The following is a 26,148-nucleotide window of genomic DNA, read 5'->3' on the forward strand; positions in this document are numbered from 1 at the left end:
GGTTTGTAGAGATGTCATGCTGCTTCGCAACCCTGGAGGGCACCTGAGTGTCCCTACCTCATGTCAGGGTCTGCTGTGCAATGTGACTCTTCCTCCTTGGCCTAGGCCTGAATTTCTGCCCTCCCCAAGTCACCCTGTGCCTGTCCTTTGGTTCATATCCACAGATGCTGCTTCTGAAGAACTTTCTGTTTTCTGCACTAGGCTCTGGCACACACACCACAATCCTCATAATTGCTTGAGCTCATGTGGTCCCTGCCAAATGAGGAGCTGCGATTCTGGCTGCACCTCTCCACGCATAGCTCCTGGGACACAGAGGTGTCATGTACACTTTAGTGTCTGCACTTGAGAGTGATGCTAGGAAGTGTGAGCCAAGGTGAAGCTCAGGCTGGATGAAAGCTTGGGCTCTAGGGGAAGGAGAAGGATGAGAAGGCAGCCATGCAGAGAAGGAAGCCCGGTCCACCCTGTGCTGCCCAGGGCCTCACCGAGTCCATCCTGGTGAGCTGCTCAGCCACCAACAGGGGAGGGAAATCTAAGACCTCATTCTTCTCCTTGTTCAGTCCCTCCCCTGTGCTCTCTGAAGAAGGACAGGAAGATCCTGTGAGGAAAGCATGCCGGGTCCTATTTCGATTCTCCATAAATTAAGGGATCCCACCCAAGCTGTGGACCAGGGGCCAGATTGTTGGTTCCCAGGATATGGATTCCAGGCTCCCTTGAGAATCTGCCATGAGGCCAAGTTTCAAACTGGCTCCCAGTCAGCAGAGCAAAGGAGGCTGGTACTGCAGGTGACATAGCCTCAGAGTCCCGGGAAGACATGGCTGCCACCTACACCTGATGCTGCTGCTCCCATCTCGTGGTACAGTAGAGTCAAGGCTGACTTTGGGTTTTGGTCTAATCCTGGTAATGTTCCTACAATTCGGCTGCACGCCAGAGCTTGGAGCTCAATGCTGCCCTCTTCTTCTACTTAGACAAACACTGGGCTAATGCTAGAGCTGCAGGAGAAGACGAGGCCCTCTCCATGGAGGATTTGTCCTGAGTCTTTGAAAAGAGAATAAAGACCCTCTTCCCTTTGACTTCCCAACCTGGATCCCTCTACACATCCTCATTTTCAACTTCTCTGCACAGTCTCTGTATTCCAGCGTCTTTCTTCTTCCTGGCACAAGGCCTATATTAGAGCCTTCTCCACCCTCTGATGGCCCACATTCATCCCGCCTCTTTCTTCTGCCTTCCCACCCAGTTTCCACACCATCAGACTGTGTCTGGCTGGGCTCTTGGGCCTCCATCTGACCAGGAGCAATTGTGCACGGCTCTCCACGTGTGATCCAGTCATGTGCCTCTTCAGATGAGCCAGCAAATGCTTGAGGCAGGCAAAATGTGGAGGCTGGCAGAAGTCCTCCCCGTACTCGTCTAGCCACATGTCCAGGATAGAAGAGATGGCACTAGGGGAAGATGGTGGGCAGCAGAGTCAGAAACCTGGCCAGCGGCTACCCCAGACACTCTCAGCACTCATTTTAAACATGGACATCAGTATCTCCCCAAGCCAAGCTTCTTTGGTGGTGGAGGTAGTGACAGACCTCAGGAACCAAGGAGGGATTGAAGGGAATTCCAGGGAGCTAGCACCCAATCATGGGATGAGCAACTCTGCCCTCTCCAGGGAGCTCCCCATACTCCTGCAGCTCTCCAATCCCTCCCCACTGCATGGAGTCTCCATGGGGTCTGTTGTATGCCTGTCCACTGGTGACTCTGCTGCCTCTGTTCCAAGATCCACACGTGGGCTATCTCCCCACCTCACTGTTCTCTTGGTGACCCAGCCAGGCCTTCTACTCTGCCAGCCTTCCTAGGGTCAGTAGAAGTCCTAAAACATGACATCAATGCTCTAATCCTGTTTGCGAGGCCATGGTGAGGACAGGCAAGGCTGAGCATCAGGGGCTGTGGAGAGGATGGGTTGGCACAGGGCTCAGCTCTGAGTTGAAGCCTCCACCAGTGATCCCAACAGCACTGCCGGTCATGGGTCAGCCTCCTCCTGCATACATATGCCACACTTCAACCCTGTGGTGAGAACGTCAAGATCTCTGGGATCCTGAGCTTGCCCACCGCGCTACACTCAAACCTGGCTCCACTGTGCACACAGATGCCCTCGTTTGTGACCAAAGTCCACTCACTTTCTGAGTTTGTCCTGTGGCATGCCATCCTGGCTGGAGAAAGGCAGGATTTCATCCTGTGTAGAGGAGTCCTTGAAGGCCTCACCTCTACTGAACCTGTGGAGGAATTGCACAGTTACTGGCTGTCTCTTCCTGTGTTTTATCCGGCTTGCAACAGTGCGGCTTATTTGTGCTTTCTCCCTACAAACATGTCCAGACCCGGAGGGGCTTCAACCTATGTGCAAAGGATAGGGACAAGCCTTTTCTCCCTTGAGAATCCTGTGGGCCGAGGGTCTCTCACTCTGCCTTCAGCTATCCCTGCTCTGTCTACATGTAGTTGAGGAACCATTCTCCAAACAGGGAAAGTCTGCTTTGTCTGAGGGCTCAGAGCTTGGAGGCAGAAAGCTGTGTCCTGAGGAAGAAGGTCACAGGTCTGAGCCTACACTACTAGGGAGCACACAAGGCCTTTCCCATGGCCCTGGCATAACCTAAGATGTTTCTCTGCCCACCCCCACTCCACAGGATCACAGTAGCCCTGAGAGTTGTGCAGGTCATTCCCAGGGTCCTGTGGAGAAAAAGAGTCCACTGCCCTTGCAGTTGGTACTCACGTTTGGAAGAGCAGGTCCAGGACGTTTTGGGTGCTGGTGAATTTTCGGTATGTGGAGAGGAAGGTGGGGAAGAAGAAGTGTTCCGCGGTCAGCTGGGCAGGCACCAAGTGTTCCACCAGCTGCTCCAGGGTGCCTGCCCTGCAGCCCTCGTCCTGGCTTGGAGCTTCATCCTGGAATACGCAAACATGGGGTCAGGTGAATTACTTAAAAATTATTAACCACATAAACACCTAAGCACACACACATGCACACACAGACACACACACTAACACACAGGGAGAGGAGAGCCGTTAATGACCGGGGGATTTAGATATGTCCAGCTCCCCAGACTCTCACTGCCCTGAACCTCCCCATGTCACCTGTGGGGTCCAATGACAGCATCTCCAGAAATGTCCACGGCCAGGCCTGGCCTTGTTTGGATACACGTGGGCCAGGCACCCTCTGTGCTCTTCCATGAGGCCTGAGCCTCTCCCATTTGAGAAAAATCGGGCAAACATCTCCTGAACGTCTGCTAGCCACACAAGTGAGCAGTTGGGGGCTTGTGTTGACTGTGGGTGCCGGGATACCAAGGTTCTAAGTTCCACTGTGAAGGAAGTGAGGTCATCTGTGGAGGTCCCTTCAGTTGAACCCTTCCTTCTGACACACCCTCCCCAGATGACCCCTTTTCTCACCACTTGCTAGTCCTGAGCATGACCTCATCCATTCAGTGTTTCAGCAACTGTTCAATACTACTCTCCCCAGGTAGACCTGGGTGCAGCAGCCACACCACCTTAGAAGAGATACAGAAGGTCTCTGTGCCTCCTGGTGCCCAGTCCTGTCTCCCTGTAACCACAATTTCCAGTGTACAAAGCTGGTGACTTGTAAGAGATAGAACAGGGCAATGGTTAGGAGAGGAGCCATGTAAGATTTTATGAGATGCCCAGTGGATAGATAGGCCTCAGGGCTAAAGCTCCACCATGTCCCAAGCTGCAAACAGGAAAGCTCTGAGGCTCAGCCCAATATGTTCTGGCTACTGCTAAAGTGTCTCTCAGTGTACAATCACAAGCCCATCCTCATAGGGCCCTGAGCTTCGAGGCCTGGCAAAAGCACGTCTGTCTGATGGAGTTAGGAAAGTTTGATTTCCTTCAAGTGCGTGGCTATCAGCAGTGGGTTAGGAGACACTGTGTTTCAGCTTGGAAAGGTGAATTTAATTATTGAGTTGTTATACTTTGGATATGAGATGTTGCTTTTCTTTTCTATATTGTTTGTTCTTCTACATTATGATTTGTACATCTGTTTGTGAATTTGTCTTTTAATTCCTCTCAGATTAAGAGAGAGAGAGAGAGGAGAAAAAGTGAGAAAGAGAGGAGAAAAAGAGAGAAAAAGAGAAAAAGAAAGAGGTGTGTGACAGTAACATGGGTAAAAATTAAAAAATAAACAAAGCATTTACATAAAGTAGGCAAATTCAGCGAAGTCCTTAGTGAAACTATAGATGGTTGGAGCTTAGGTTCTTAAAGTGGAGTTAACAATTATAAATAGTTCTTACATTCTATTTTTTGGCTCCCTTGTCAAAATTAGGTGGCCGTAAATCTGTGGTATAATATCTGGGTCCTCAGTTCTATTCTATTGTTCTTCAGGCCTGTTCTTGTGCCAGTACCAAGCTGTTTTGGTAATTATAGCTCTGTAATAGAATCTAAAGTTTGGTATTGAAATTCCTCCTGCGCTGTTCTTTCTGCTAAGAAGTGTTTTTGCTATGCAGGTCTTTTATTATTCCATATGAAATTCTGGATTGCCTCTTCTATTTCTTTAAAGAGTGACATTGGGATATTGATGGGTATTGCATTGAATTTGCAGATAGCCCTTGGCAAGATTGTCATTTTCATGATGTTGATTCTTCCAGTCCAGGAGCATGGAGGTTTTTCCATTTCCTTAGTTCTGCTTTAATTTCCTTTTTCAGGGTTTTAACCTTTTCATCGAAAATGTTCTTTACAATCTTAGTTAAGCTAATTCTTAGGTACTTCATTTTCTTTGAGGCTAATGCGAAAGGAGTTGCTTTCCTGATTGTTGCCTCATTCCCCTCACTGTTGCTGTGTGTGTGTGTGTGTGTGTGTGTGTGCATTTCACACATTTTATTGTTTTTCTCCCACACAGAGTTAGAGACTTAAACCTGTGTGCAATTTCCTTGGTAGCTTTCTTTGCTTATTTGAATATTAATCTTTCCCTTCCATAAAAGCACATGACTTTTTTTCCATATATTTTTATTGTAATTAATAGAAGGGTTACATTATATTCACCAGATAGAAGGTACATTACTTCACATACATTGATTCCCTTTCTCATGTCTTGATCCCCATTTCCCTCCCCCTACCCCGACCCTCATCTTGTTTTCCCCCCTTCCCTATCCAATTTCAAATAACCAAATAAGAATATATACAATATATCAAATACCAAGGTGAAATACTGTAACAATATGAGATAACCAGGGGACAGCAAAAGAGATGAGAGATAACATAGGGCATTAAGGACAACAATCACTCATTTTATGGCTTTTCTTTCTATATTATGGAGGTTCTTTCATTTATTGTCATCCTCTATGGTTTTATGTATCTCGATTTGTTCTATTGTAAATCTCTGCTAGGTTTCTACTGATTATGATAAATGAGGGAATCCATTGAGCTTATGTTCCGTTGAGTGTGGCTTACTTCACTTAATATGATTTTTTGTAAGTCTTTCCATTTCCTTACAAATAACACCTTAGTTTTAAACCTATTCTGTTTACCTATCTGTTTTGGTAGTAGCATTATTCCGTTTTAGCCATTGGCATCTTCATGGATGCTGCTTCTCTCTACTTTCCTGGTTGTAGCTCATGGTCCCGCTTCCTTCCTTCCTCCTTCCATATTAGATTTTCAGACCAAAAAGTCCACTGCATTTAACTTGGGAGTTCCCAGGTCTGTCAGCCTACACACGCAAATACACGGGGTGAAACATGAGCTTCTTAACACATGGCCTAGCACACACTTCTAGAGACTGAGTTTATTTTCCTTCAGCTTCATTTTCCTTCTGAAATAATTACTGTGTGTGTGGAATGTGCGGGGTGTGGGAGATATAAAACATCTGATTTTTTCTTCATTTCCTCTTCTGTTTTCAGCCACGTGTTCTGTTTTTCTAATTAACCCCAAAACAGTAAAAACAAAACAAAACAAAACAAAACAAAAGCCATGATTCTGAGAGAGAGAGAGACAAAGAGGGGGAGAAGGTACAATAGAAGAAATGCCACATATGCTAAAATTTTGCCTAAAGGAAACGCATACTTAGAGTAGGGTTTCTATATATTTTTTGGTTCCATTTGTAGATATAATAGTGATAACTTGAGTATTCATTTCTTTCCTTCATGATGAATCAAATGATTCACTTGTAATATGCAATTTGACTATGAGGAAGTATAAGCTTATTCAAATGAAGGCAGAAAGATCCAGAAAGGGGGATTCAAAGTCACTGGCTTTAGGAGGTTTTCTCCGCCACAGAAGGATGGCTAAAGAGCCTGTGAAGTTGGCAGGACTGGATGTGTTCTAAACAATGTGTGCAGGGTTGTGGAGTCCTTGAGTGTGTTTTCATGACAATTGTTGTCCTGGACTTCTTCAGTTCAATCAATGGCCTCTCACCTGTAAGCTTTTCAGCACAGGGTTGAGAATTCCCTCCAGCTAGCAAGAGGCATCAGGATGGTTTTGAGAAATTACTGAAAGTCAGACTCCTGGATTCAAGACTATCTTTTCATCCCTTCAGATGGTAAACTGCTAAGTGAAACTTCCAAAGGAAGACTTCTCAGTAATCACATTATTTGTGATGGTAGAAACTCGGCACAAACCTGCACAGTTGGACATTTAAGGACAATTTCATGGGATTTGGGAGCAGTCAGAACTGGAGACTAGCTGGTGCAGAGCGGTCCCCGAATATGCCCTGGCCTGGCTCCCATGAAGAATTTGAAAATAGATTATTAGAAATTTAGCTCACTATATCTTTCTGCTGTTTATTGTTGTAGCTAATGCCAGGACAGCAAGAAAGCCCTGGGGCCATGTAGTTACCATTTAGAAAAAAGAGATACCACACTTGTAGCGCAGACCTATTTTTTTAATGTGCCACTATTGGGCCTTGAACACAGGGATGCATGTTTTCACTTGAGTTTTTCCACTTAGGGTTGGTGTTCTACCAGTTGAGCCATACCTCCAATCCCTCCCATCAGTCTTATGAGGTTGGAATGCAATCTCAAACAAATCCTACATTTTTTCAAATGCATGTGGAAGTGATGGTTAATATTATTCAAATTCATCTAAGAGCATTATTGAGCTCTTTGCTTCTTTTTGTCAGGAGAGATATGTGAAATATTTTGACATGATAAAGGAGTCAAGCCTGTTCAAGGAGAAGGGAAACATTTCACTGGACTGTATAACCTTCCTCGGGGTAGCCTTCTGACATCCTTACTCAGGAACCAAGAATGATTCAGGAGATCTGAAAAACAAAAACACCCTGCCACTTCAGAAACAAGATAGCAATCACAGCCTTCTCCTCCCTAACCTATCTTTTCATGAAATAAGTTTCCTGCAGATTTTTTTTCTTAATGTAGTCTTGCCACCCAAGTTTGCATTCCAAGACAGCAAATATTTAACTTATAAAGGCATAATTTCATTGAAATTGTATCTCTTAACAGACAGATGTATATTCCTAGACAGCAAATCTTAACAATGCTTTTCAAAATGTTTTACTAGGCTTCTTTCTTAATTGGACTAATAAGGGATGTCCACAGAACTGATTGACTAGATTAAGACCTAAATATATTTGTGTGGGTTTTTTTTTTGGCTAGGGCTTGAATTCAGGGCAAGGTCTCACTTGGCTTTTTCACTCAAGACTAGTGTTCTACCTTTTGAACCATGCCTCCACTTCTTGCTTTTACTGGTTAACTGGAGATAAGAGTCTGCTCAGAATTTCCTGCCTTGGCTGGCTTTGAACTCTGATCCTCAGGTCTCATCCTTCTGACTAGCTAGGACCAAAGGCTTACACCACCAGTGCCCAACGTAAGAGCTAATTATATTTTAAGGAAAAAAATTACTCATATAAAAAGTATGTATAACTTAAGATCCACGAAAATGAACCATGAATAAACAAGTTGGATTGGTAATAAGTATCTTATTCAGTCACTGCTTTTCTTTTAGTATATTTATTCTTTTACTACTACATATAATAAGATACAAATTCATTTATATAAACACTGATCTTTTTCAGTTTCAGGATTCCTGAACTAGACATTTTCCCCCAACAATGTATTAATATTATATATACTCTAACCATAAGACAAATTTCACCTATCCCAGGAAGACAGATAAAAGCTGTAATTCCACTTTCGGTCAAACAGAAAGGAGTCAATTTTGTGGTTTATGAAGGCAGCAAAACTAACTGGAAAATTAAAGTTATTATAACATTACATTAGTTATAACTAAGTACATATTTTAGGAGCCCTTTCATCTTTTATCCTTGAAACATGTATATGAACAGTCTTGTGTTTAAGATTGCGACCAAAAGCAATTGGTTGGGGTTTTATTTTTTTTCTAAATTTAGGACCCTCTGTGTCCTCAACAAGCATATCAATTTTTCACTGAGGTTCAGCTAGTGTCTAAAAATTCTGCTAAAACTAAATGTTGATATGGCAGGGTTCGCACATAATTTTTTTAAAAAAAATTGGCCTTGGTGAAATGTAACTTTGTCTCAAAGTATAATGTACGAATATATGTGAAGAACAGAAGAACCCTGGCTTCTAATTCAAGACATTCCTTTATTATCTATTCCATTCAAAATGTTTCCTGTCTGCTGTGTGCCAAGGCACTGTGTTGGTTGATATCCTAGATTTAATACGTATTTTCTCGCAAATGCAGTCACATGCACACATTTAGCAGTATTTTCGTAAGTGTGTAAACTTAACTCTTAGGAAGTGAATGGTATAAACACTCTGAGCACAACCATGCACGTATATACGACCACGGCATATATTCTTGAAATTACCTATGACAACCTCCCCCCATCAGCAGACAAACTAAATGGCATGAATGTGCTAGCTTCAGTGCTACTAGAAGACTTTTCACTGAGCAACTTACAAGGTGACCAGCCTGCACGTCATTCCATGACTGGTTCCATGAATTTTGCAGAAAATAACCCAGGCTGAACTACGCCGCGTCCCACTCCACTCACAAAACAAAAACTAAAGCAATCCCTCCAAACCAGACACGATTTTCCAGGAGCTCCTTAAAACAACTCTGCCCAATAAAGCAAAAGCTGGAAGCAATTACCAAGGAGAAAACACACACACACACACACTTTTAAAACAAAATTTCCTTGAACCCATGTGGACAGAAACCGAACCCAAGGGGAGGCGGCTGAGTGGCCCGGTGCCGCATGAGTGGCCTGGGAAGGGTGAATCTCCCCACCCTCCGGCAAAACAAAGGAAAACTTTAAACAGGTTTAGGTTTTCTATCAAACCCGGGGCCGCCCGGAGCTCTCCCCTCACCCCCGCCCGTCCCCGCACCCAGGTCCTCCCAGCCTGGCTCAGCGGCCCCCTGAGCCAGGCGGCCCGCGGACCTCCGTCCACTCTCCAGGGCAGAAAGGAGCCGCTCCCCGCGACCCCTGATGGGGCTCGGGGATCCGAATGAAGGTTCAACGCCCCCCCCCACTCACACACACACATTTCCCACCCAACCTCCCTCCCCCACCAACACGCACACCTCGTCGGGGGCGGGGTGGGCACACGATGCCCCGGAGGACGCGGGCAGGGACCGCAGCCGTGGCGAGCAGGTAGTGCAGGCAGAAGACACACGCCTGCCGGGCCGGGGGAGGGGAGAAGTTTCTCCCCAACTTCCCGACTCCGGGCTGGTGGAGAGCAGCAATCGCGGAGTCGCCTTCCTGGAGCAGGGCGCCAGGGCCTAGTGCTGCAGGGAGCGGGGTCAGCAGTCCCTGCCCGGGGGGCCACGCCGGGGTCCTTACCTGCCCTCCCGCCGCACTCGCTCTGGCCCGGATGGAGAGGGGGCAGCGGGCGGAGCAGACGCCCGCCCAGGCCCTCCCGCTCTCCCTCCTCCACCCGGACCACCTCCTAGGCGTGGGGGCGCGAGGCGTGGGCACGGGGTGGCAAGCTGCAGCCAGGACTGCTGAGCCAGCCTGGGACGCCTGACTTCAGGAGGAGGGAATTCCCGGGCTCCCCCATCCCGCGACTCCCAAACCACGCCCCTTCCCCGGGCCACGCCCCTTGCGCCTTCCGCGGGGGCGGGGGCGGGGGCGGGGCGGGGGCTGTGGCTACCTGCGCATGACAAATTATCATTTCTGGTAAGTGATAAGGATACAGAGATAGTGCTATCCCAACAGAAGTTAAGGGCGGGGGCGGAGCGGGGGCTGTGGCTGCCTGCGCCTGGTGCCCCCCGCTCACCGGGACTCCTGCGGCGCCACGTGCCTCCAGGGCCTTCCAGCATCAGCCCCCTAGAGCTTCCAGCTCTTCCTTGCGGGCCTCTTGCTCTCTTGAGCTCGGGGCATCAACTGCGAGGCAGTGTCAGTCCTGCTGACCCAACATGGCGGCAGGGTCCGGGGCGGACTCCCGAGGCGGTGCTGGCTGAGGGGGCGTGGGAGCGTGTGTGGTGGGGGAGGCGCCTCTTGGCTCACAGAGCGTGGGTGCACCCGCGAGCACCTGGATGGCTGGGCTGCCGCGGAGATGGAGCGGGCCGCTCGGACTCCGCCGCCCCCAATCGAGGGCTCATGTGTGGGAGCACAGGGGCTCTCGGGGCGCCCGGCTCCCGCGCCCTTGGCCGCGGGTTGGTTGTAAGCTCCAGGCCCCCGCGCGGGCGCCCAGGGAGGCAGTGCCCACGCCCTCCTCACACCCTGGTCTCTGGCCAGAAGCGCTGGAGTCGGGCCTCCTTCCCAGGCCGGGATCCTGTCCCTGCCCTGGGAGCTTCCTGTTGACTGTGGGTCGAACCAGCCTTGCCAGGAGGGGAGCTGACGCGCAGTTCTGTTGGCAGCCCTCCCGGGAATGGCGGCTTCGACTTGCCCTGGCACCGGGTATTCAAGGAGCAGCACCCTGGCGACGTTCCAGGCCGGCCACGGGGGGCAGGTGTTGAGACCGTGCTGTGGGGCCCAGAAGTAGCGCCGCCCGAGCTAGACCGGAGCTGCTCCGGATCTTGTGCACCTTTCCTGTTTTCCTTTGCAGAAAACCGGGAGGGTCCGAAGGAATGGGGGTAAAGGGTGGTCCGGGTGGAGACGGGCTGACCCTTGAGGTTGTGCTAAAGTTAACTTCTGCTTTGTCAGGCTCTTAATCCCCCCCCTTCTTCGCTTTTTATTTCCTGTTTAGTGGGGTTATCTGAGTATTAATGTGGGATTGTTGGTTTCCTTTCTGGGTTTTAGTGAAATTCAGAGTCATCTTCGATGAACAAGCTGTGACACAATCATCTGTCAGTATTCTGGTATTCTAGGAATTTGAGAAAAATACATAGAAGGGTTAGGGGAAAAGAATGTTTCTTCGGTTGACTAAACCAACTCAAAGGCCTCTATAGGCATCGATGTTTTAAAAAAAATGCACGTGATACAGAATGAGCTAATGAGCTTTATTTTGCCATGACTATCTTGGATTCTAAAATTTTGAAGTCCTTGAGTTTGTTAAGTTACTGAACTTCTGAGTAAAATCGAAATATTTTTATTTTCCTAAATTCTCGTAATAAAATAATTCCAACTTTGTATTTGTTCTCTCTGTGGTTTGGGTGAGGAGGGTGTGCAGTTGCTAAGGCCTTGAGCTCTCTTCAGGGCCTTGAAGAGACACACACCATTCCTAGGACTTGAAATCAGGACTTGGGCGCTATCCTTGAGCTTTTTTTGCCTAGGTAGCCCTCTTACATTTGAGCCACAGGTCCATTTTTGGCTGTTTGGTGGTAAATTGGAGATAAGAGTCTCATGGACTTTCCTTCTAATCATGAGCCCCAGATCTCAGCCTTTTGAGTAGCTAAGATTAGAAGGCGTGAGCCACTGGCTTCCTGCTTTCTTGGTTAATCTTTTTTTTTTTCCAAATAGTCAATGTTCAAAGCTGACTTTTGGTCTGTAAATAACCTGATAAGTTTTCAACCTTATATTTAATGAATCATTAATCCCCAGGGATATTTAAATTGTTTTTAAGTGCAATTATGTCAATCACACGACTTTAGATCAACAAGTTCATTCTTGAATTCGTATGAGTTCTGATAAAAGATATGTATAGACAAACAATATTGACCTTGAATTAATTTATTGCACCCACACATTGCAAAACATTGTCTAACAGAATAGTTATTCATAATCCATCCACTGTCACCCAAAACACACGTTATGAAAAGTGCAACATATTGGATTTTGACGTGTATCTCAACTTTACTCCCATTTATATGCTAATGTTTTGATTTTTAAAAGAAACAACTAACAAATACATACATTTGATATTCCAAAGCCTGAAGGTTTTTAACAATAGTCAAATTCTTCCTCTGTCCCCAGGAGCTCCAACTCAGTAACTTCTGTGAAGCACAAAAACAATTGAAACTCTCTTAGACTCCAGAAAGATGTGCACTGAACCCAGAGGATGGAGCAGGAAATCGCCCCCACTCACACACCTATGCACGTATCTCTACAGATGCCTTCACAACTCTGGCACCTTATTCTTCCCACATTATTTTCATGCTACAAAGAGTTAAAAGAAGTGATTTTCCCATTTGGTTCCTCATTTCTGACCCCTATGCTTTTCACACAAAAAAAGTCTAATTGGAACAAGGAGAAAAGACATTTCTATTCATATGATGCTAATACAAATGTATAGCCAGACGATGACATAGCTTCTATAAGGCCCCAGAGTTCCTTCCAAAAGCTCTGCCCTTTATAACCAAACCCAAGGGTAAGGACCACCAGTTGGGGCAGCCGTCTAGGGGTTCACAAATCTAGCTGTTCTCTATTAAGCCACTAAATGTCAATAGTCATAAATCATACATATTGACTCACTTGTCTTTAACCTTGAAATGAGAAAAGAAACTTATAAATCCCCAGTTAATTTCTGCACAGAAAGCCCACATCAACTGTGAAACAATTCAGAGAACTGAGATGTACAGAGTTCCTACAAAACATAAACTCCTCTCTTTTTTTAAATATAAATATGATCCTGAGTCACTGGGTTTGAGAACGTGCCTTTGCTAAATTTGATCTTGAACCTGAATGCTTTTCACAGAAGCCTTTAATTCAGTTATTTGAAAGGAATTAAATCTTTCCAGCATGACTCATGCTTAGTATCTTTTAATATTTCCTTTATTATTCATAAAAGACACAGAAATGTACTCAATGGAAATCATAGGTAAACATGCATAAAAGGCAGACTAAATAAGACCTTCATTTGTTAAGGAAAAGAAAAGACCCTCAAAAGGAAATTTGGCTGCAAAACTGCCACATTTGACCACACTATGTTTAAAGGCACTGCATAAAAATAAGCAGAATCATCAAATGCACTTTTTTTCTTACAAAAGTATTTTTTAATAAATTGATGTATTTCGGTGTTATAACATGATAGCCCAATGCTATTATCAAGGTAGCAAAAGTGAAGATGCCTGGTACTTTTATAGAAACACTCTGACAGGACAGTGGCATCTGTGGAGATTCTTGACAGCTGAGCACCTTCCTACATGAAGACGTGCACGTATCAGTGTAGGGAATGAGCGGACCATGAAAGTCTAACAATTAAGCTGCACCCTCAAACCACAATCAAGAGAAGGGGGATACAAAATAGTATGGCTAATTTGCTAAAGAAAACGAGTCTTTTAAACGGGTCATTTAAGGAAAAAATAGTGTTAAAATCACAGGGCATCTTACTGAAATGGAGCTGTAAAAAGACAGATTAGAACTCTGAAACAGCGAATGCTGCTACCACTGTGTGATGGAAGTGGTCAAGGAAGACAGCCAAGCAGCTGTCCTTGGTGCTGACCAAAGCCAGAAATCCCTGCTCTGCACCAATGCTGGTGATGGGTCATCTATGCTATTGCTGGCGGTCAGAGCGACAGTTGGCTGGAGTTCAGGCATGAAGTGACGGTGCTCTCAGATTGTACCACCACCTGCTCTTCCACAAGCCACACTTGCCAAAGTTGATGTCTCTTGCTTAGGGTTAACCTCCCCCACCCCCCACAAAGAGTCTTTAAAACAAATAGGAGAAACTAGAATCATCTGACTTGTAACACTATTATTACGTTCAAACCCCAGGAGAAATGTGTCTTACTTAGTTACAACTATAAAAACTTCATCTGGACCTGATTACATGTACATTAATGATCAGATTTTTACATGAATTTTTCTAAAGGACGAGTCCAGGTAGAAATAACAAGAGTCTCTTTGAAGCCTTTAGGGGCAATTTGAACTGTAGAGAAGGACTGAACTGAGATTGTCTTTATCTTCAGTTATAACTAGATTGTAAGCAGTCACATGTCTAGAGTTTTATCTGCTGACTGTCAGTAAGATAATTGGCCTTATGCCACTGATTTTTCCCCCCTACTGGGGCTCTTCTCATTTCTAAGCTGCAAATGCTGCAGATAAAAACAGCTACAGGGAAGTACCCATCAAGTCACCAATGTGCATTCTAAATAAGCAGGCACAGAATGAGACATTCATGGCTACTTAGGAATATCTAACCAAGGCAGGTTACTCCTCTGAAGCAGTAGCCCAGGTTTCAAACACGTGTACTTCAGAAGCTGTGATCCAGACTATTTAAAAAGCCCAAGCTGGCAGCACTAAATACTTCTTACTGATCAGGTTTGTGTGTTAAGATTCTGTACACAGTAAACAACTTCCTGCTAGAGCCAGACTCCATCTACAAGCTGAACTAAGTCAATATTTCACTGAAGTCATATGTTCCTCCATCGCTATCACATCTCTTAAAACAAGTGCTCTGCCTGCAACAGAACTGACATTGATCTGTCAAGGCTTTCCTTGCTGGATACAGATATAAAACAGTCAGAAAGCGTAAAGTAGCTGCATTTTCCTCAGGCATATGCTTAGAACCCAAGGTTTATTTTCCCTATCAACAGGTTGTGCTTAAGTTGATAAAAATCAGCTTATGGGAAAGTTAAAACTGTGGTTAACTAAAAGTTATTATGTTCGCATAGAGAGCAAATAATACAATCCAAACGTTTAAATAAATGAAAAAAGTCAAAACCAAGAACATAAGCATATATAATGCTGAAGTCACTGCCTGCATCATTTTTCTTCTTTCCAATATTTTATGTAGGACAGTCATTCAGTGAATATTCATTCATCGAACAAGACATGAAATGACTTGGCTATTATACACAAAGGACTCACTGGAAGCAGACATAAGCAGTTGCTTCCTTGCTAAGCAGGCCTTTTCTGTGGTAACAACTTCAATCTCAAAAGAGTATGTTAGGTTAAGAGACATACATTTGAGGGAATAGAAAAAGATGAATTTAAAGACATATAAATATGATTTTTTCCAATAAGGAGTCGGTAAGAATAAGCTTCCTATTACAAGGGGAGATTACCCCATCACTAACAATCCTGACATTTTTTTCTGGTATTGAACCTAAAAAGTATGAAATACCAAGGAGTATGAAATACCTTTCTGGTGTGTTTCATTAGCTATGATTTTGAGGATTAGTATAAAAAGTAGTCTGAAGAGTTAAAAGCAGTTGATGTCAATTCACACTGCTGCACAGAAGGCTACTATTTAGTCTATTCCTACCCCATCAAGGAAATCTTTTGTGGAGAAGAAATTATTAGCTATTAAAAATGGAGTCCCTTTCCTAACACATGTGCAAAAACACTCGTCAGTTACAAGAATGTCTTCAATGGAAATCATCTGAATTTTTGAATCAAAGGCATCCAAGCTAGGCAGGTAGACAGGAGAATATCGCTCAGCCTAGGTGGACGGATATTTGGAATGAAAGCCACTGCCCCACGGGCACCTGGGAAATGGGCTCCTCGGAAAAGGAAGGGTGTGAGGAGGTCCTGGCTGGGCTCCTGCAAGCTCGGGGCCCACCATGTGCTCCTATGTATCAAGCCAGTCTGGTTCTCTGCATCGGATTGCCCAGTTTTGAAGATGAATATTTTCTTCTTTTACAGTGGCAGAAGTCCATGCAAGATCTGTAAACAGCGATACAAAATACTGTAAACATAACTTAACAGAGCTTGTATAAAACAGAAGTAAATCCAAATTTACAAGTGGGTAAAAAACCAGAGGGTATCTTGCTTCATAGAAAGTTCTCCCTCCTGCGCCAAGGGATAGATAGATAGATATAGTGTGTGTGTGTGTGTGTGTGTGTGTGTGTGTGTGTGTGCATGTGTGTATATGTATATATGTGTGTGTATGTGTGTGTATATCTATATATATCCTTTTTTTAAGATTACAAATATAATCCTGAGCTGAAAAACGGGGATTGGGGGAGAGCCATCTTTGCATACAAAGTACCCAAAGGATGCTTACTCTGTTTTCTTTTCTCTAATGATGTTCAACTGCCGGAGACAGTTCCAAAGGTGACTTTGGGAGACACTTATAGCTTAGTGTGGCACCCAGATCTGGCGCCTGCGGCAGCATTTACCATCATGGCAGATGCAGCAGCATCCTCCCCTTCTTCCAGCTCTTCTTGGAGCTCTTGGCTGACACTGGACTGCAGGGCTGCAGGAGTGAGCCACTCCTTTGGGAGGCAACTCTGGAGAAAGGGTATACAGGAACTGAAGTAGGCAAGTCGATTGATCCATCCAGGAATCTCTTTCCCACAAAGAATCTCTGATAAAGCTGAAGAAAAATGATTGCAGTTTTTATGCCTTCAATGACAGGCATTGCCTTTATATCCTTTTCCCAGTTCTTCTACCATGTTTTCTATATCATCTTCTAGGAAATCAATGCTCCCTAAAACAACAGTTAAATTTAAATGTTTCTCCTAGTTCAGGAGCATTTCCTGGGGAAATTTCAAATATTGCATAAAAAGAGTAAGGACGGCCACCATGAGCAGATTCTCTGCCATACACTTCAAGTCCTGAATGGAACACTCCAGTCCAATAGATGTGGTGCATTCGTGCATCCAGTACACGTCCTACACGTGGAGCACCGCTAACTGGTCGACCCGCTGTCTCTCCTCCTGCAGCTTCTGGTCCGCAGGGCGGGGCCACTTCCACTGGCAGTTGTCTCCTGGGCCTGAGGTGGGAACTAACCATCCAGCCCAACCCCCAGCGGCCGAGGCGGGGCCTGGGGAAGCTGGGCCGCTCTGGGGCCGCCAATGGGAGTCTGTGGAAGGCCAGGGTTGGACCATGGGCTGCCAGCTCCAGCTCAGGCGCCTCCCCTTGGCCAAAGACAAGTGGGGAAAGGCGGAGCCTGAGCGAGGGCGGGCGCCGGGCTGGCCCCACCTTGCAGCCAAGACTCAGCCTGCCGGTGCTCAGGTTCTGGGATGCCTCACCTTGGGACCTAAAACTCCAAATGCACTTTTTTAAAAAGACGGCTTCTTGGCTGAGGGCTCGTGTGAATGCCTGAACTGTAAGGTGCCCAAATCGCTTGCAGGATGGCTTTCTGCACAATCTGTTTGCTGGCACTCTGCAGCTTCGCCCCTTCAGGCTCATTTCCAGGATTCTCACCTAGACAAAGGTATGAAAGGTAGGGGAGGAGAAAAAAAAACATAAGTTATGAACTATGACCGGGAGGGGTAAGGGTCAAGGGTGGAAAGAAGAATTGAGACTGTGTACACACACACACACACACACACACGCAAAAACACACTGGAATTTTATATATCCTTCAGAAAGAATAGAATTGCATCATTTGCAAAGAAATGGAACGACCTGGAAAAGAAAATCATTTTAAGTGAAGTAAGCCAAGCTCAGAAAGAGAAAACATTGCACATGTGGAAACTAGAATTAATTTAGATATAGCAAATTAGTAATCACAACTCCTTAAAGATAATAAAAATGAAGTTTTAAAAAGAATTGAGATCATTAGAAGGTATTAGAATAACATAATTAACAGTAAATGGCCCTCTATAGCACCTCTGCACCTTCCTCTTCTTCTCCAACAAAATCTCCATTCCATTTGACCCTTAATGTGATCCAGTTCATATTCTCACTATCCCAGAATCCTCAGCTGTCAGCGGAGGTCCCCAGACAGTACTAACCATCAAAGTCCGCTGGGGAAGCCTTTAGGATGGGGACAAACTTGTGCAATATGGCCATTTTCACCTTCCCATTCTTCCTGCCTGCGTGGGATGCAGACTTGTGGAACGTGTGGCTGGGTATTCAGCTACCTGATAGGTAGCATGGAGATGAATGTCTGGGGGGGGGGAAGAAAGCGCCCAGTTTCAAAAGCATCAGTGAACATCTCCCTCAGCCCTGCACCATGAATGTGAACAAAAGAAAACCCTTTTTGTTTAATCCACCTTTGGTCTGAGGTTATGTTATCTGTAGCCAAAAATATGCCTAACATATATAGTAATCTCCCGGGGCTAGAGAAAAATAATCACTGAGTCCTTATCAAGCCCGATTCTCCTCCCACAGCGTCATCACAAGGACTGAAGATGTTCATTCAAAGCCATCCACTGCTGTTGAGAACGCACAGAAAGCTCCACATGGTAAGCAGGTTAGGCCCATGGTCCCTTTGCTCTCTGGAATAATTGTTCAACTCTGCTAGCCTGGAGTTAGCTGGAGATGACATGTATAAAGAGTGCTTATGGCTTTGCTCCAATAACAATGTATTTGCAATAATAATAATAAAACAAGGTTGTGGGTAGATTTGGTCTATAGGCCATTGTTTTTCACTGTTGACCTAGATAGGAGTTTTCTAACTAGAAGTGCACTCAACAATTCTTTCTTTCCTTAGTTAAAAACAATTCTTACTTTTATCTGGGTCACAGTATAACTAGATATAGCTAAACTCTGATCAATGAAGTGGGAATATTTAGTGACAAATTCTGGAAAACGATCTAAGAGAGAACAGGCAGGATAGATAAGACCTTTGCCATCTTCCTATCTGGCTGCCTGTAACTCTGATCTGATGGTCGTGATGACGAGGGTTATCACCAATAGGAACGGTAATTAAGAACCCAAAGGGAGGCCATCCCTCTCGTGACCCTTTCATTTCCTGCAATATGCTCCTCATCTACCCTGAGACAAGCTGGCCAAAAGATATCCCAACTGGAGCCAAAAGGATGTAAAAAAAAGAAAGGGAAACCAAGCAATTTCCTTCCAAGGACTTGTCGCAGAGGTTGTGAACATTTGATCACATTCTGTTGGAGGAAACGTCCCACATACATAGAGAAAAGCCAGAAGTGGTGCTGTGGCTCAAGTGGTAGAGCTTTGACTTTGAGAAAGACCAAGGAAAGTGCTCATGCCCTTAGCTGAACCCCAGGACTGGCAAAAAAAAATCCTGTCTTCTGTCTTTATTACTCTCTTTCACCTACATGTCAATGACATCTTAGTAGTGGATATGAGATAAGCGGTGGCAAGCATCCAGGAACTGGGAAAAATAAATAAAGACAGGAGAAAAGCCACTTCGAGCATTTAATAGACAATACAAAGTAAGGCAGGTACCAGTGGCTCACACCTGTAATCCTAGCTAATCAGGAAGCTGTGATGTGAGGACTGCAGTTCGAAGCCAGCCAAGGGTAAGGAAAGCCTCTGAGACTCATTTCCATAACTGCTGCCCCCAACACCATTTTTTCCATTCTAGAAGAAGAATCAGAGTTCAAGGAACCCACTGAAAGAAAGCCTCGCCAAGTGATTGCAGGTTGCAGAGGCATGGACCAATAAAAGAAATGCAAGAGAGATAAGTAACAGTTAGACATGAATGATGGCGCAATGCAGGCAGGAAGTGTGCCATGGTACCCCAAAGCTTTCAGAGAGAAAACTGTTGTCTGCAATTTCCTTCCAGCCAAAGTAGCCCAGCAGTTTTGTCATGAGATGGATTTTTTAGCCCTCCACCCACCTAAGGATGGTTAATTGGCAAGCTTCATTCCAGCTTAATGGTTAGTCAAGCAATAATTCCTATAACAACAGATTTAATTAACACCATTTAAGCCAGTAAACCAGGCCCAAAAGGTCAAATGCCATTCCCAAAACCTCCCTCATCTTGGAACAGTGGCTCTGCCCACTGTGCTGGGCCTGCAGATGGACTTAAGCCACTTACAGGTGAGTAAAAGTTGTATTGGGGTAAAAATAACCATCATTCACACCCTGAAATGGCTTGCTTTCAATCTCCTGAAAGTGTATTTCTTTCCTGGTGAACGTTCACTGCGTACTTTCCATCCTGCCTGAATTCTTTAGCCAGATACAAGGAACGAGGTTGATTAATCCGATGGTTTTTCCAGTGATAATGGAAGCAGGAAGACCATGGTAGAGTGTGACAGAGAGGGAGGTCAAACTAAGGGGAAAGACCCTGGCATGTGTAAGAGCCAGGCCCTGCCAGGATGTGAAGCGTCCTGAATGGTGAGTGCCCTTTGGAGAGGACTGGAAAAAGGCCAGTGCAGGTGCCTCAGATCCTAAGGAGCCTGGAGGCATGGGAGTATTCTGAGATTAAAGCAGCCAGATGTTGTGAGATTAAAGCTGTGGCAAAGCACAGCTGGAAAGCTCTGGGGACAGCCCCACCATCCCAGCAGGCTTCCAAAGACTAATGGGGCTTGGAAAAGCCAAGTGGGGAAGAAGGAATTTGCTTTCCTGCTTAAGGTAATTCAGACTGGTATGCTAACAAAGTCATTGAAAGTTTGTTTGGGTTTTGGCTTCTTTTTCTTCCCCTCCACCACCCCTCCAAGCACAGTATTAGTAAGAGGAATGAATTCAGGGCTTTGAGACTGCTAGACTTGCTAAGCTGGCTCTTTACCACTTGAGCTACAAGTCCCAGCCCTGGTTTCCTTTGTTGGTTTATGTTTGTTGTGCCAATACTAAGGCTTGAACTCAGGGCCTCACTCAAGTTCTCAATTGGCTTTTTGTCCTCAGGCTAAAGCTCTACTACTTGATTCATACCTCTGTTTCCAATATTTGGTTGGTTAACGGGTGATAAGAGTCTCAGAGAATTTTCTGTCTGTGCAGGTTTTGGACCGTAATCCTCAGACCTGTCTCCTGAGTAGCTAAGATTACAACCCTGACTCAACAGTGCCTGGCCAGCCCTGTTTTCCACTGGTTATCATGGAAATTGAATCTAATGGAGTTTTGTTGTTGTTTGGGTTATCCCTGACCTGTTGTGCTTTGGATATCTGTCTCCTGAGTAGCTTAGACATGCTTGAGGTTCTGGCACCAAGCTAGAAGGATAAATTTGACCTTACAGAACTACTAAAATCTAGTTTATGTAATATTCACGGGATGCAGCGCTTTAGTAATCCCATACAGAACAATGCCATTAAAGAAAAGACAAAATTAATCTAGGAATCAAACTTCAGTGTTTATGCCAAGAAAAATAGGGGTAATTTTGAAAATGAATACGAAAAGCCTAGCTTAGAAGCTACTGATAGCAGTGGTCACGCTTTTGTAATTCAAGTGTTGATATTCACACAGATCAAACATTGACCAATACAATACATAAAGAATTCAACAGCTACATGGACAACTCATTCATGTAAAATATGACACTGTCATAAAGGGAGGGAGTTTCAGACCAATGGAACTGAGCCATATAGAACTTTGCATAAATCATTGATAGGCTTTAAATCTATATTGGAGAAAAGGATTGTATAACATTGGCATTACTCCTGATGAAACATAACGCGACTGGCACACGACATTGTGCCTGGGCCCAGGACCACAGTGCACATATGACACAACAGGGCAAATAAGCTACACTCTGTAGTCTCTGGAGACATGGGTGCCAGTGTGAGGTGTGTCACAGTGTACCCCTCTGTAGGGGATGTTGGTTGTGGGGGAGACTGGGCCTGTGTAGGGACAGAGGGTTCATGGGAAGTATCTGTCATTTTCTTTCAATTTCACTGTGAACTTAAAACTACTCCAAAGTATTAAATTCTGAGCTGGGCACCAATGGCTCCTGCCTCTCATCCTAAACTACTCAGGAGCCTGAGATCTGAGGATTCAAGGTCAAAGACAGCCCACACAGAAAAGTCCGTAAAACTCTTATCTCCTGTTAACCAGCAAAAACCCAGAAGTGAAGCTGTGGCTCAAGTGGTAGCAGGCCAACCTGTGGGACCAAGTGAGTGGCCCTGGCTGGGACAGGCAGGTAGGAGGAGGCTGGGGAGCCTTGCATTGGGTGGGTGAGGTGCGCCACCTACTGGAGGGTAATAGAATAATGTACTATGGAACCAGCGCTGGAGAAATAAAACCTTTATGCATCTCAACTCATCTGTATCATTATTGTGCTCGCTACACAGCCGTAAGCAAAAATGCTAATGGACATGCCAAGGCCCTGAGATCAAGCTCCACTACCAGCATACACATGCACACACACACACACCCCCACACACACATACACACACACACAGTGAGATACCCCTCTGTACATCACCTTAATAATAACAATAAAAAAACTTATGAAACCCAAATGAAAGCTCTAGCCCTGACTTTAAGTCCGAGTACCGGAATGAAGTAATAAGGTAATCAAGCTCTTTGAATAAACTCAAACCATCTTTGTGGCCTGACAGTAGGCCCAAACTTCTTAAGCAACACAAAAAAAAACCAAAAGAAACAATCATTAAAAAAAGAAGGAATGGGGGTGGGTGGAGTGAAATGGGGACCAAGACATGAGAAATGGTATCCATGTTTGTGAAGTAATGCACCTTCTATCTGGTGAATATAATGTAACTCTTTTATTAATTGCAATAAATATATGAAAAAAGAAAGAAAATGAAATATTTGACAAATGGGAGCTAAGTACATTAGGCCAGGGAAACAACACACACACACACACACAAAGAGAGAGAGAGAGAGAGAGAGAGAGAGAGAGAGAGAGAGAGAGAGAGAGAGAGAGAGAGAGAGAGAGAGAGAGAGAGAGAGAGAGAGAGGAGAGAGAGAGAGAGACATAGAAAAGGTTTTTCCCTATAGGAGGCAGGGCAGGGGACATGTTTGGGAAATTGACATCTTGGAAATATTCAAGGATTTCACTTCCTGAGCACTTGGAAATTCAGCCGCAGAATTTAGCCAAAACTTGAGGTTTTTGTTTTTTTCCTTTGGAGTCAGGTTGACACTGAGGAAATCCAGGGTCTCCCAAGAATCAATAGTTACTTGCAGTCAGTGGCAGCTCCAGAATCTCCTGCTTGGGGAAGGCTGGGACGAGGAATCCAAGGGCAAAACACCCCGACTCTGTCCCCACGTGGGCCGTGCTTTTCATGGTCCCCACAAGTGAGGAGGAAGAGAATCATTGTTAATAGGGTGAGTGATTTTACTCCCATCACACTACTACCCTCACTAAAACAGACTACACAGTTCCAAACAATCACCATTACTCTGTTAAAAATCGAATTCCCAGATGTGGCAAGCCATCAGGAAATACAGTTCTAGAATTTACCTACATCAGATCTCCTAAATCATTCTTGGTTCCTGAGTAAGGATGTCAGGAGGCGACCCCGAGGAAGGTTATACAGTCCAGTGAAATGTTTCCCTTCTCCTTGAACAGGCTTGACTCCTTTATCATGTCAAAATATTTCACATATCTCTCCTGACAAAAAGAGGCAAAGAGCTCAATAATGCTCTTAGATGAATTTGAATAATATTAACCATCACTTCCACATGCATTTGAAAAAATGTAGGATTTGTTTGAGATTGCATTCCAACCTCATAAGACTGATGGGAGGGATTGGAGGTATGGCTCAACTGGTAGAACACCAACCCTAAGTGGAAAAACTCAAGTGAAAACATGCATCCCTGTGTTCAAGGCCCAATAGTGACACATTAAAAAATAGGTTTCTGCTACAAATGTGGTATCTCTTTTTTCAAAATGGTAACTACATGGCCCCAGGGCTTTCTTGCTGTCCTGGCATTAGCTACAACAATAAACTGCAGACAGATGTGGTGAGCTAATTTTCTAATAATCTATTTTCAGATTCTTAATGGAAGCCAGGCCAGGGCATATTGGAGGACAGCTCTGCACCAGCTGGTCTCCAGTTCTGACTGCTCCCAAATCCCATGAAATTGTCCTTAAATGTCCAACTGCGCAGGTTTGTCCGGAGTTTCTACCATCACAAATAATGTGATGACTGAGAAGTCTTCCTTTGTAAGTCTCACTTAGCATTTTACCATCTGAAGGGATGAAAAGATAGTCTTGAATCCAGGAGTCTGAGTTTCAGTAATTTCTCAAAACCATCCTGATGCCTCTTGCTAGCTGGAGGGAATTCTCAACCCTGTGCTGAAAAGCCTACAGGTGAGAGGCCATTGATTGAACTGAAGTAGTCCAGGACAACAATTGTCATGAAAACACACTCAAGGACTCCACAACCCTGCACACACAGTTTAGAACACATCCAGTCCTGCCAACTTCACAGGCTCTTTAGCCGTCCTTCCGTGGGGGAGAAAAGCTCCTAAAGCCAGTGACTTTGAAATCCCCCTTTCTGGATCTTTCTGCCTTCATTTGAATAAGCTTCTGCTTCCTCATAGTCAAATTTCGTATTACAAGTGAAAAATTTGATTCATCATGAAGGAAAGAAATGAATACTCAAGTTATCACTATCATATCTACAAATGGAACCAAAAAATACATAGAAATGCTATCCTAAGTATACGTTTCCTTTAGGCAAAATTTTAGCATACATGGCATTTCTTCTATTGTCCCCCCCACCCCCCGTCAGAATCTTGGCTTTTTTTTTTACTGTGTTGGGGTTAATTAGAAAAACAGAACAGGTGGCTGAAAACAGAAGAGGAAATGAAGAAAAGAAATCAGATGTTTTATATCTCCCCCACCCCGCACACTCCACACACACAGTGATTATTTCAGAAGGAAAATGAAGCTGAAGGAAAATAAACTCAGTCTCCAGGAGTGTGTACTAGGCCATGTGCTAAGAGGCTCATGTTTCACCCCGTGTCTTTGGGTGTGTAGCCTGACAAACCTGGGAACTCCCAAGTTAAATGCAGTGGACTTTTTGGTCTGAGAATCTAATATAGAAGGAGGAAGGAAGGAAGCGGGACCATGAGCTAGAACCAGGAAAGTAGAGAAGCAGCATCCATGAAGATGCCAATGAACTTTGGGGTGTTGGTGGCTCACACCCGTAATCCTAGCTACTCAGGAGGCTGAGATCTGAGGATTGTGGTTTAAAGCCAGCCCAGGCTCTAAAGTCCGTGAGACTCTCATCTTCAATCAACCACCAGAAGTGGCACTGTGACTCAAGGAGTAGAGTGATAGGCTTGAGCTGAAAAGCTTAGGGACAGTGCCCAGGCCCCAGAGTTCAAGCCCCATGACTGACCAAAAAAGAAAAAAAAAGATTCCAATGAGCTACCCCAAAATAAAATTAAATTGCAATGAGAGGTCTCACCTTCAAAATTATTAGAACCATACTAAGAAATACATGCAGGCAGTTGGGAGGTTTTTTTCTACCTGGAGCAGAGTAAGCACCTGTCTCAGCACATGTAGTGCTCTAGAAAGCATCTGCTTAACAAAATAAGAAATTCAGTCAGTTATTTTACACAGCCTGGAAATAACATTATCCAGCTCTTGACTGGACTTTGGAGGAAAGTTGGCCTACCAACTTATTTTCAAAAGAGGATGCCATGAACTTTTGTTGACCTGTCATTGACCAATTTAGATAGACAAACCATGGTATTGATTGACATTCATCCCAACATGCAACTCAGCACAGCGGTTTACTCTAAAGTTATTGTATATGTTGAGGTAGGCTAAAAGTAAATCCAGTAATACACAATGAAATATGAAATTACCAGACTGCCATTGCATAAAACTTTGAGCACAAGGGAATGAAGTTGAAAAGTATTCCAAGAAACTGAACCACTCTGACAAGTCTATTGTCTCATATGAGAGGGAAAAAATTTGTCTTGCTAGAGAATTATCTTCCCCCATGATCTAAAGTTTTTCTCTTTTAATATGTACCTTGATGAGAGGGGGGTGGGAAACAGGGACAAAAACATAAGAAGGAGTGAGAAGAAATGTACCCACTACCTGACAAATGTAACTGTAACCCCTCTATACATTACCCCAACAATAAAATTTTTTAAAAATGTACCTGGATGATTAAAAATTAGATGCCCATTCTCAAATTAAGAAAATAAGGATAAAAGAATATGAAAAAAAAAGTTACTAGGAAGGGGCCGGAGTTTGGCCTAGTGGTAAAGTGCTTGCCTAGCATGCAGGAAGACACAGGTTCAATTCCTTGCTACCACATACATAGAATAAAGCCAGAAGTGGTGCTGAGGCTCAAGTGGCTCTAGCCTTGAGAAAGTCCAAGGACAGTGCTTAGACCCAGAGCACT

General features: G+C 44.6%; 1 pseudogene; it reads right to left on the minus strand.

Annotated features, from left to right (window-relative positions):
- Positions 1-13,328: 13,328 nt before the first annotated feature.
- On the minus strand, positions 13,329-17,064 carry LOC150039032 (deubiquitinase DESI2-like; annotated as a pseudogene).
- Positions 17,065-26,148: the final 9,084 nt, after the last annotated feature.

Source organism: Megascapheus bottae, unplaced genomic scaffold, assembly GCF_031878675.1.
Source record: "Megascapheus bottae isolate mThoBot1 unplaced genomic scaffold, mThoBot2.hap1 HAP1_SCAFFOLD_132, whole genome shotgun sequence".
NCBI classification, from domain to species: domain Eukaryota; kingdom Metazoa; phylum Chordata; class Mammalia; order Rodentia; family Geomyidae; genus Megascapheus; species Megascapheus bottae.